We start from the raw sequence: 10,127 nt of genomic DNA, 5'->3' as shown, positions 1-10,127 counted from the left end.
ATTCCTGCCTCCTTTTCATCCTCCCAGCAAAACTACAACCCTGGGTCCTTGCTGCTGTCTTCCTGAGGCTCAGGGAGTTAGAGGGCACTTACAGAAACCTAGATGGTATAGCCTACTACACACTTGGATTAGATAGTACAGTCTACCTAGTCCTACAGTCACCATTCCACTTAAGAGTCTCACCTCTCTCTCCTGCACTATTAGTATGGCATCATAAATTATCTCCATGCATTCATTCTCTTCCACCTTAAATTCATCCTTTCTACTCCATTCAGAATAACCTATGTGAGATGTGAATCCTTGCATTCATCTGCTTAACACCCTTTAATTACTTGCCTATGTAAGGAATTGCTAAATCCTATCATAGTTTTATGGCCCCATATAGGAAGATCCTCCACCATCTCAAGTCTTCTCACGCCCTTGTCTTTTATTCTCTGATCATGAGAAAGTGTCTGTTTCTTCTGCTTATGCCATTTGTTTTACATTTTTATTTTTTTATACAGATTGTGCTTTTGCCTGGCATACCTGTCTATCTTTCTTTCTCCTGATAATTTTACTAATTATTTAAGACATAATGTAGGCATTATATTTCTCTGGGAGGCTTTCCAGGATCCCCATTTTGAACTAAGTGTCTCCTATTTTTGCTACACTAACCCTCAATGAAAACCTCCTTGAGTCACCTATTGAATTTATTATCTGAGAAAATTCCTCCCATCATACTCTGATTCCAGGAGGCAGGGGCTGTGTTCTTTTCCGTTAACTCCTCAATGTCTTTGTATTGTTTTGCGGAAGGATACTGAAATTGTTCAAATGACCACTAAGGCTCTGAGTAATCCATGTCATCTTTCTTCATCAGGCCTTTGCAGATGTTGTTCTTCTGTTTGGAATAGCTTCTCATAGTCCGCCCCTCCACTTGCTTCTGCTCAAACACTGACACACACATTCCTTCTCCTTGTTATCTTAAACTCATCTTTCTACTTTCACTTTAAATACCAATTCATCAAGGAAAGCTTCCCTGCCCTAAAATTAGATTAGATTGACGCTCTCATTTATATTCCCTAGATATCCCTTTTTACTGCCTTTTTTCCCATGATAGATTGTAATTATACATTTTTCTGATTATTTGATTAATGCCTCTCTTTCCCCAGGAGGATTTAACTCTGTTGGCAAGGATTGTGTTTACCGTTCTTTACTTTTTACCCCCTAATGCTTTGCACAATGCCTGGCACTTAGAATATATTCAGAAAATAAACAGGTGGAATAAGCTCATAATTGACTAAATTGCTTTTACAATGACACCAGTGCTTGACTCAATACTTCATGTATAACAGACTTTAAACTATGCTTTTGAACTGAAATGAATGTTGCAAAAGACTGACATTTGTGAGATATTTAACAGTGAAAACTGAAACTACTAGGAAACAAAAATGTCACATTTCTATTTCAATTTTCAATTGCCTTTTTATTGGCATCAAGGCATATTTAGTTTATTCAGTGTTTGAGAGCTGTCAATCAGATAGACTAGGTTTAGATTTCTATACATGTATGAAAAATCCATAGTCTTCCTTTTGCTTAGCAGGAGCTCCTCTGTTAAGTCTTGGTTGGAATGCTGATCTGTTACATCTGAGTAAATCAACTTTTCCCACATGGGTTCTCTTTCTGTGTAGAACCTGTCTTTGTTATCTCACTTGAGTACCTTCAATTAGTTGTTGACAGTCCTGTCTTCTGTGCTGAAATGTGGGCTGTTTGGGGACGTGACTTCATTATTTCAATCTTCATATTCTCAGTATCTACCATGGTGGCTGGCACAAATAGGTTTTAGTTAAATTTGTTAAATGAATAAAAGTAATGAGTATCTCAGAATCACTAAATGCTTTTCATAGAGGAAAATATAAATAATGGCTTAGCATATAATTACTTCATCTGAAAAAAAGCCCTTTTTTCACAAGTAAGCGAAACTATTAATATATTTGTTGAATTTTCTTTCTGCTTAATATTTTTATTCATCCTATTTATGTATTCATGTAGTCTGGTTCAGTGTGCTATCTTCTCTTATGGGAAGATTTTACTGATTTTCAATAAAACCCCAAGTATAAAATTGAATATTAGGACAATTTAGTATAATTAAGAATGTTTGATTCTAATTATATTATCAGAATAAGAGTAATTGTTCTTCATATAGCAACTTACATTGAAGTCTTCAAATACTTAAATAGAGGAAAAGAGTTCTAAGTTTTATAATCTAATTCTTTAAGTGTTTATTTTGGTCAACATTCTCTACCGCTAATTATGATATAGTAAAGTATAATGAAATTAACAATAAACAATCATATATCTTCCATAAAAAATCTTATTGGCACTCTAAAGACATTTTACTTATTTTATAGTGTGTGTGAGCAAGTACATGTGTATACATAATTATATACACTTCTTCCCCAGGTTGGACTGATTACTGCCTGCCAGTGGATCTGTACTTGTTTTTTTGTTGTGTGTGTTTCTTTAAATGTAGTACTAAGTAGACCTGGTTTATTGTACTACCTAATGTACTAATGTACTACATACTGTGTGATGTTCTGGGACACATGATACAGCAGGATTCTTAACTTGAGTCCAGGTTTTAGATCTTACTCAAAGCTCCTGATATTGGCCACACAATGTATTTTTGACACTGACTTCCCTTAGAGAGGGATGGTTTTAGAATAAAAATTTTAACGATTCTGAACCCCAGTTCACATGAGCAGCTCTTGTTACCCCTCCACTGGATAGGTACAAAGGTTCCAATACAGATCCCAATTCTGAGGTCTCTTTGATTTAGCTAGCCTGCTATACATTCCATTAACAGAATGATGTGGTTTTACTCAAGTAAATTATTATTGATTAAGAAATTTGGAAGGTAGGGGAGGGTGGGGGTAAGGGGGAGAGATCAACCAAAGGACTTATATGCAAGCATATAGGCCTAACCAATGGAAACGGACAACGGGGGGGGAGGTGAGGGCATGAGTGGGGGGTAGGGGATAATGTGGGGATAAGGACACATATGTAATATTTTAATCAATAACAAATATATTAAAACAATTTCAGAAATATGCCCTTTAAAAGCGACAGGCCTGGAGAGGAGATGGGAACGGGTTGGAGGGGTCAGTGGGGGAGGGGGAGAGGAATATCTGTTATACTTTCGACAATAAAGATACATTTTTAAAAAGAGACATTGAAAATACATTAACTGGTTTTATTTTTTTCTTAATTTTAATGTGTGTGTGTGTGTGTGTGTGTGAATCTCAGCTACTTGGCTCAGTCTGATAAGTGAATGGGATGCTAATAAGCAAAAAATGTCTATCAGTTGGTAGGGATGGTAGCACACAAAGCACAAAACACTAAGAAAGCACTGAATGAACAATATATGACACCCTGCAAGCCCATTAGAGAGGAAAACTTTCCCAGACTGAAGGGTTAACTCTCTTTTCCTCTGGTGTAGGCTTGTAAAGGGCAGCGGTTAGGGCATGCTAACAATGGTAGAGCACCGCCTAATAACAATACTAATAAAACCCCGCCAAAGTGAAAATGGTGAAAATAACATCTCTCAATAGTATTTACTTCTCTATACCAGTGGTGGAGGCTAACTTGTAACGATAGAAGAAAAGTGTAAGCAAACAAAACTAAAACGTGGCTTACCATGTCTCCATTAGTTAGGTTCAATTCCAACAAACCAACAAACCAAAAGATTTAAAGACAGAACATGAAAAGATCGCTTATGAAGCTATTTCCATTCTCCACTGGTTCATATTTTCATCTGTTGGGACCTGTCACATTATGTCCTAATGGAAAGGCATTTTTGAGAACATGGACTAGCACAAGCAGAAATAAAGCAGCGGCTGCAAACAGGCCGATTCACACTGCACTTTCCAACACAGGAATGAACTTCACATGTGAATTTTTGCTCCACCTGGGCCAAATGGCATTCCAAAAAGCAGCCTCATTTGGACCTCTGTGGCGGACTTAATATGCTCTGGTTGTCAGTGACCATGGCAGGGCCGAGGCTGAGCACTGGCCGATGTCAAAATGTGTTTTCCAGCCCTGTGTCAGTCCTTTAGCACGGAAACATTTGTAATTTCTGAACAATTCCCATAAAACTTAGGGGTTGCTGACCTGAACTAAACTCCCCATGGCTAGCAATGTCATTCTCTTTCTCGTTTCACTTTCCAGGTTGATAAAAATCAATACTTTCTCTCAGAGAATTCTGACTTTCCTAACAGCGTGCAGGTACATGTGAAATGTGAGGAGCAGACAGAGGGACAGGAGCTGCTATTTTTATCTTCCAGAGCAATTTCCTGCATTCATCCAAGCAGGGGATAATGCTAGAGATGTTATAAGAAGCAATTATTTTGAAATCAGTTTTGAATTTTTTGAAAGAGTTAGTATAATTTCTGAATGTTATTTACATCTATTTTTAATAATTATTAAAATCTTTGAGCCTAATGCCCATATGTTTGTTTTTGCTAATTTATTCATAAAGAAAATAAAATTTATAGCTATTGAATGCTTGAAATTTTTTTTTAAAATCTAAAAAGTGCATAGAACTATGACCCCCCCCTTCCCCAATGTGGTTTTACTCTGCATTCCCTACTCCCAACCCCTCACCCCCGCCCCTCCCCCCAAAAAAAGGGAACTAGGTTTGCAAAGGGCTCTCTCCATTTTTTCCTACTGGAAGAAGCTCTTCATGGTGTATAGCTTTCTTAAAATTAATGTAACGAGACATTCTGAAAATGGTTTAATTTCTTATTATCTGGACTGGCAAAAGATAATTCAACTTCTTTCATGTGATTAGTCTACTTCTGTGCATGCTCTGAGCCAAGAGCTGGCAAACATATTCTGTAAGGGGCCAGATAGCAAATATTTTAGGTTTTGTGGGTCCTATGTTCTATGTTGTTAACTACTCAACTTCTGTCATAGTGTAAAAGTGGCCACAGATAACATATAAATAAATGAGTGTGACTGTACTCTGATAAAAATTTATCTACAAAATTTTGTGCTGAACCAGTTTGGCTCATAGGCCATAGTTCCATAGTTTGCCAAGCCTTCCCCTAACCAGTTTGGCTCAGTGGATAAAGTGTCGACCTGCAGACTGAAAGGTCCCTGGTTCATTTTTAGTCAAGGGCACATACCTGGGTTGCAGGCTCGATCCCTAATAAAGGTTGTGCAGGAGGCAGCTGATCAATGATTCTCTCATTATTAATGTTTCTACCTCTCTCTCCCTCTCCCTTCCTCTCTGAAATTAATATATATATATATAGTAAAAACATTGTTTGCCAATCCCTGCTCAAAGCTAATGATTCTTAAACTTTAGTTCACATCAGAATCACTGAGAGGTTGGTCCAGACATAAGCAATTCAGGTGATTTTGATGAGCCTCAAAGTAAACATTATTGCTCCAGGACATATTATTTCTGATGATTTCATTGGAATACTTCATGTCAGGGGGACTCAATTGCCCTCATGTTTCCTGATACCTAGGAAATGTTCCTATATATCTGCACCAGTCTATTTCCTTGATACTATCTCACATACAGGGGATCTTGAGTATCATGGTATAAACCTTTCAGCAAAAATAGTATCAGGATACATACCCAACTGTCATAATTAACAAATTCATGTAAGTGGTAGTTGGGAAATGACCTTGTCAAGTCTATAATACTGCTGCCCAGACACTGGATAGCAGTAGCACTCTGGTGGTCCAGGGATCTAAAATTAATGATACCACAATGGTTAAATTTTATCAAATAATTATGTTCACAAATTCACTCATATCTTTATATCTATTAATCTATTTGATTCTTATATCAACCTTCTGTAGGTGATATTACCACCTCCCTCCCTTTTTTTCTTACTCAACACTCACTACAGAAGTTAAACTCTGAACCTCTATTCTATACTTTCTTCTTCTTCTTTTTTTTTTAGTTAATCCTCACCCAAGGATATTTTGGATATTGTTCTATTGATTTTTAGGGAGAGTGGAAGAAAGTTAGAGAAAGACAGAGAGAAACATCAATGTGAGAGAAATACATCGATTGGTTGCCTCCTGCATGAACCTGACCAGGTCCCGGGGGAGGGAAGAGCCTGAAACCAAGGTATGTGCCCTTGACCGGAATAGAACTCAGACCCTTTGATCTGCAGGCCAAAGCTCTATATATTGAGCAAAACTGTCTATGGCTATACTTTTTTCCTTATTAGGCAAAAAGAATGCAGAAAAAATAATTAATGTAATTCAGAGAAAAATAAGAAAATATTACTAAATCTGGGTGATATTCGGTGGTTGACTTAAAATAAATATTTTAAAAAGACATCTGATGATAATAGCAAAAGGGAGGCCAAGGGGGTGTTTGGCTTGTTGGCAATTTCTGTATCATAATGTCCTGAAGTAGAATACTTCAGAAAATACTTATTTTTAAAAAATCCAAGTAGAGGAGAATCAACCCCAGGATGTGATGTGTGGAAAAAAGAGATGAAAAAAAGAAAAAAGAAAAAGCTTGACATTAAGCAGATTCAGAGTGTTTATACTTAATGTGATGAAAAAAATCAAGGATGTTAGTTCTACAATGACTGTGGTTTAATTGGATTCTTTTAATAGTGTGACTAGAGACTTCTAAATAAACCAATGCGAGATTCTTGAGAATCTAGGGAACTGCCTGTGTATAAAGCTGGAGGTAATGAATCTATTCTGCATCAGTGTGCACATGAAATGCTATGAGACTACAGAGGCCTGTGCAACGCTTATACTCAGAAGGGCAGGTGGAAAACAAGTATTTGCGCAACAGAAGACAACATAGTAAATCCAAGAGGACACCTAAGTTCTGGGAGGTATTTGGTATAAGAACTGAGCTCTGTAAGTTTATGTACCACATTTGTCATCTTTACTGTTATATTGCCACGGTGCCTGGCACTAGTTGACAACAAGGATGGGGATTATACCAGGTTGGAAAAATGTTCATGAGTTTTTTAAAATGCATGTAATATAAACTTTAACATTTATAAAGACATCACTGAAATATCTTTCTATCCCGGGTACTGGAATTAAATGCCCATTCCTCCCTCCCCCTTACCTCTGGCAACATCACACTGCTGTTTGTGTTCATGAGTTTCAGTTTTATATCCCACATTTGAGGGAAAGCACATGGTTCTTAGCTTTTTCTGACTGACTTGTTTCACTTAGCATGATGTTCTCAAGTCCATTCATGTTGCAGATAGCAGTGTTTCATTTTTTTTCTTATGGATGAGTAGTATTCCATTGTGTGTGCACACCACATCTTCTTTATCCAGTCCTCTATCACAGGACACTTTGGTTGTTTCCATGTCTTGGCCACCATGGATAATGTTTCAATGAATATAGGGGTGCATATATTTTTGTGAATACATGATTTCGAGTTTTTTGAGTATATACTCAGGAGAGGGATTGATGGGTCCTATGGTAGATCTATTCTTAAATTTTTGAGGAATTGCCAGACTGCTTTCCATAGTGATTGCTCCAGTCTAGATTCCCACCAGCAGTGAATGAGGGTTCCTTTTTTTCCACAACCTCTCCAACACGTGCTTTTAACAGCCCCTCTAAAAGGTGTGGGGTGGTATCGCATTGTACTTTTGATATGCATTTCACTAATTGCTAGTGAGGCTGAACATGTTTTTCATCTATCTATTGGCTCTTCATATGTTTTACAGTTTGTTCTCATGTATAAAAATTTATTCAAAGTGGATCAAAAATCTCAATACAAGATTCAAAACAATAAGTTGCATAGAAGAAAATATAGGTACTAAACTTATTGGTCATAGAGAACATTTTATAAACTTGATCCCAAAGGCAAGGGAAGTAAAGGCAAATATAAATGAATGGGACTTTATAAAACTAAAAAGCTTCTGCACAGCAATATAAACTTACAATAAAACAAAGAAGCAGCCAACCAGATGGGAGGTGGTACTTGCAAATGGTAGCTCTGACAATGACTTAATTTCCAAACTATATAAAGAAGTCGTAAAAGTCAACACCAATCAAACAAACTACCCAATCAAAAAATGGGCAGCAGACCTGAAAATACGCCTCTCCTAATAAGTGTTTCCTAATGCTACATCTTCACTCTGAACTGAGTCTCATTAGGTAGAAATGACAAGAATGCGTTTCCTTATCATGGAACATGTCTCACCACAAATCCATTTATTCTCTTCACTGATACAATGCCCAAGACTCCCCAAAGGGACAACTCTGGGAAAAACTAGGACACTCACTATATGCACATGGAGCCAACCTCCAAGTTCATTTTTTTATACATACTAAAATGCATGTGCCTGTATGTGAGTTCTGTTGTAAACAACAGTGGAATGAGCTCTAGAATAGAGTGAAAATATATGTGAATCTTCCTTTTTTTTTAATAAACAGTAGAATATTCTCCACTTTAACTCCTCCCCCCCCCCTTTTTTTTTTACTCAGTAATATATCCCAAGGATCATTTAGACAGGATACAGAAATACTTGCTCAGTATAACATAGGGTGAATATACAATAGTTTATTCAAAATTTTGGGTTTACAAATAGTGGCCTGACAGTCTACAATACACATTTTTTTTATATTGTTGCCTTTGCTTTGCTTTGCTTATGTGTTTTTGCCATACAAGAGATTTTTCTTTTAAATTTTTATGTCATTAAAATTGACACTTTCTCTTATTGATTTTGGATTTTGTGTCATGGTTTGTAAAATTTGCCCCACTTATAATGAAATATATATATATATTTACTACCTGTATAATTGTACTTATTTACATTCAATTCTCTGATACAATTATAATTTGTAAATTGTAATTAATTCAACTGTACTGGCTTTTTCCTACAAGGATCTCCAGTTATATCAATGCTGCCTATTTTTTAAAAATATATATTTTATTGACTTTTTACAGAGAGGAAGGAAGAGGAATAGAGAGTTAGAAACATTGATGAGAGGGAAACATCGATCAACTGCCTCCTGCATACCCCCTACTGGGGATGTGCCCGCAACCAAGAATCAAACTCGGGACCCTTCAGTCCGCAGGCCGATGCTCTATTCACTGAGCCAAACCGGCTAGGGCTCAACACTACCTATTTAAAAAGAGTAATTTTACCAAGATAGTTGAGATGTTGCCATTATTGCATTGTGAACTTCATACACAATTAGACAATTTCTGGATTTTCCATTATGATCTATCCAGTCCTTTAAAAAAGATCTTAAGGCTTTATAATACGTGCCAATGTTTAGTAGGACTATTCCCCCATCGGTGCAGTGATTCCCCCCACACCCCCAGTGGTTTCCTTGGTTATTTTGCTTGTTTTTTTTTCCAAATAAATTTTATAATTAATTTAGATCCAAAAAGATAAGGCATTAACAACAAAACTGATAAATTAGAATTCTATTTGCTTAAAAATTAGCACGGGGTAACCAGTATCTTTATGATGTTTATTCAGTCTTCCCATCAAAAATATAATTTTTTTCATTTATTAAGACCTTTATAAACTTTTGAACAATAATAGATACAGAGGCAGAGCTGCCTCAAACAGATTGTCAAACTGCAGCAGGAAGCCCGGGGAGGGTTGGGGTTTTTTTTTATATTGTTGCCAGTGTGTGTTTTAAATAGATCCCTGAATGTAGAATTGCAGAGACAGAAGGTGAAATGCATATATTTATTTTGCTAGGTATTACCAAGCCAGATGTATCTGAGAGCACTATTCACAATCTCACTGAAAAAAATATGCTTTCAAACTTTTAAATTTTAAACCTGATAGTAGAAAAATTATTATTTCAATGTAGTCTTAGTTTGCAATTCTCTCGGTATGTGAAGGCTGAACATTGTTTCTTGAGGTTAAGGTCTATTTGCATTTCGTTTTCTGTGAACTATTTCTATAATGTTGTTAGCTTGTGTCTTTTCTGTTTTTAGAACTCCATATATGAGGGATGTCAACTCTTTCTCATTATTTCCCAGTTCTTTTTATTTTATTTTATTTTATTTTATTTTATTTTATTCAAACAGCCTAGGAAAAACCCAGCCAGCTGGCCATGGGTTTTGATAAGATCTGACTATGCTCCCTTTGTCTGTCCTGAACATGCACTTCAGAACT

Source organism: Myotis davidii, unplaced genomic scaffold, assembly GCF_000327345.1.
Source record: "Myotis davidii unplaced genomic scaffold, ASM32734v1 scaffold704, whole genome shotgun sequence".
NCBI lineage: Eukaryota > Metazoa > Chordata > Mammalia > Chiroptera > Vespertilionidae > Myotis > Myotis davidii.
This window is presented reverse-complemented; position numbering follows the sequence as displayed.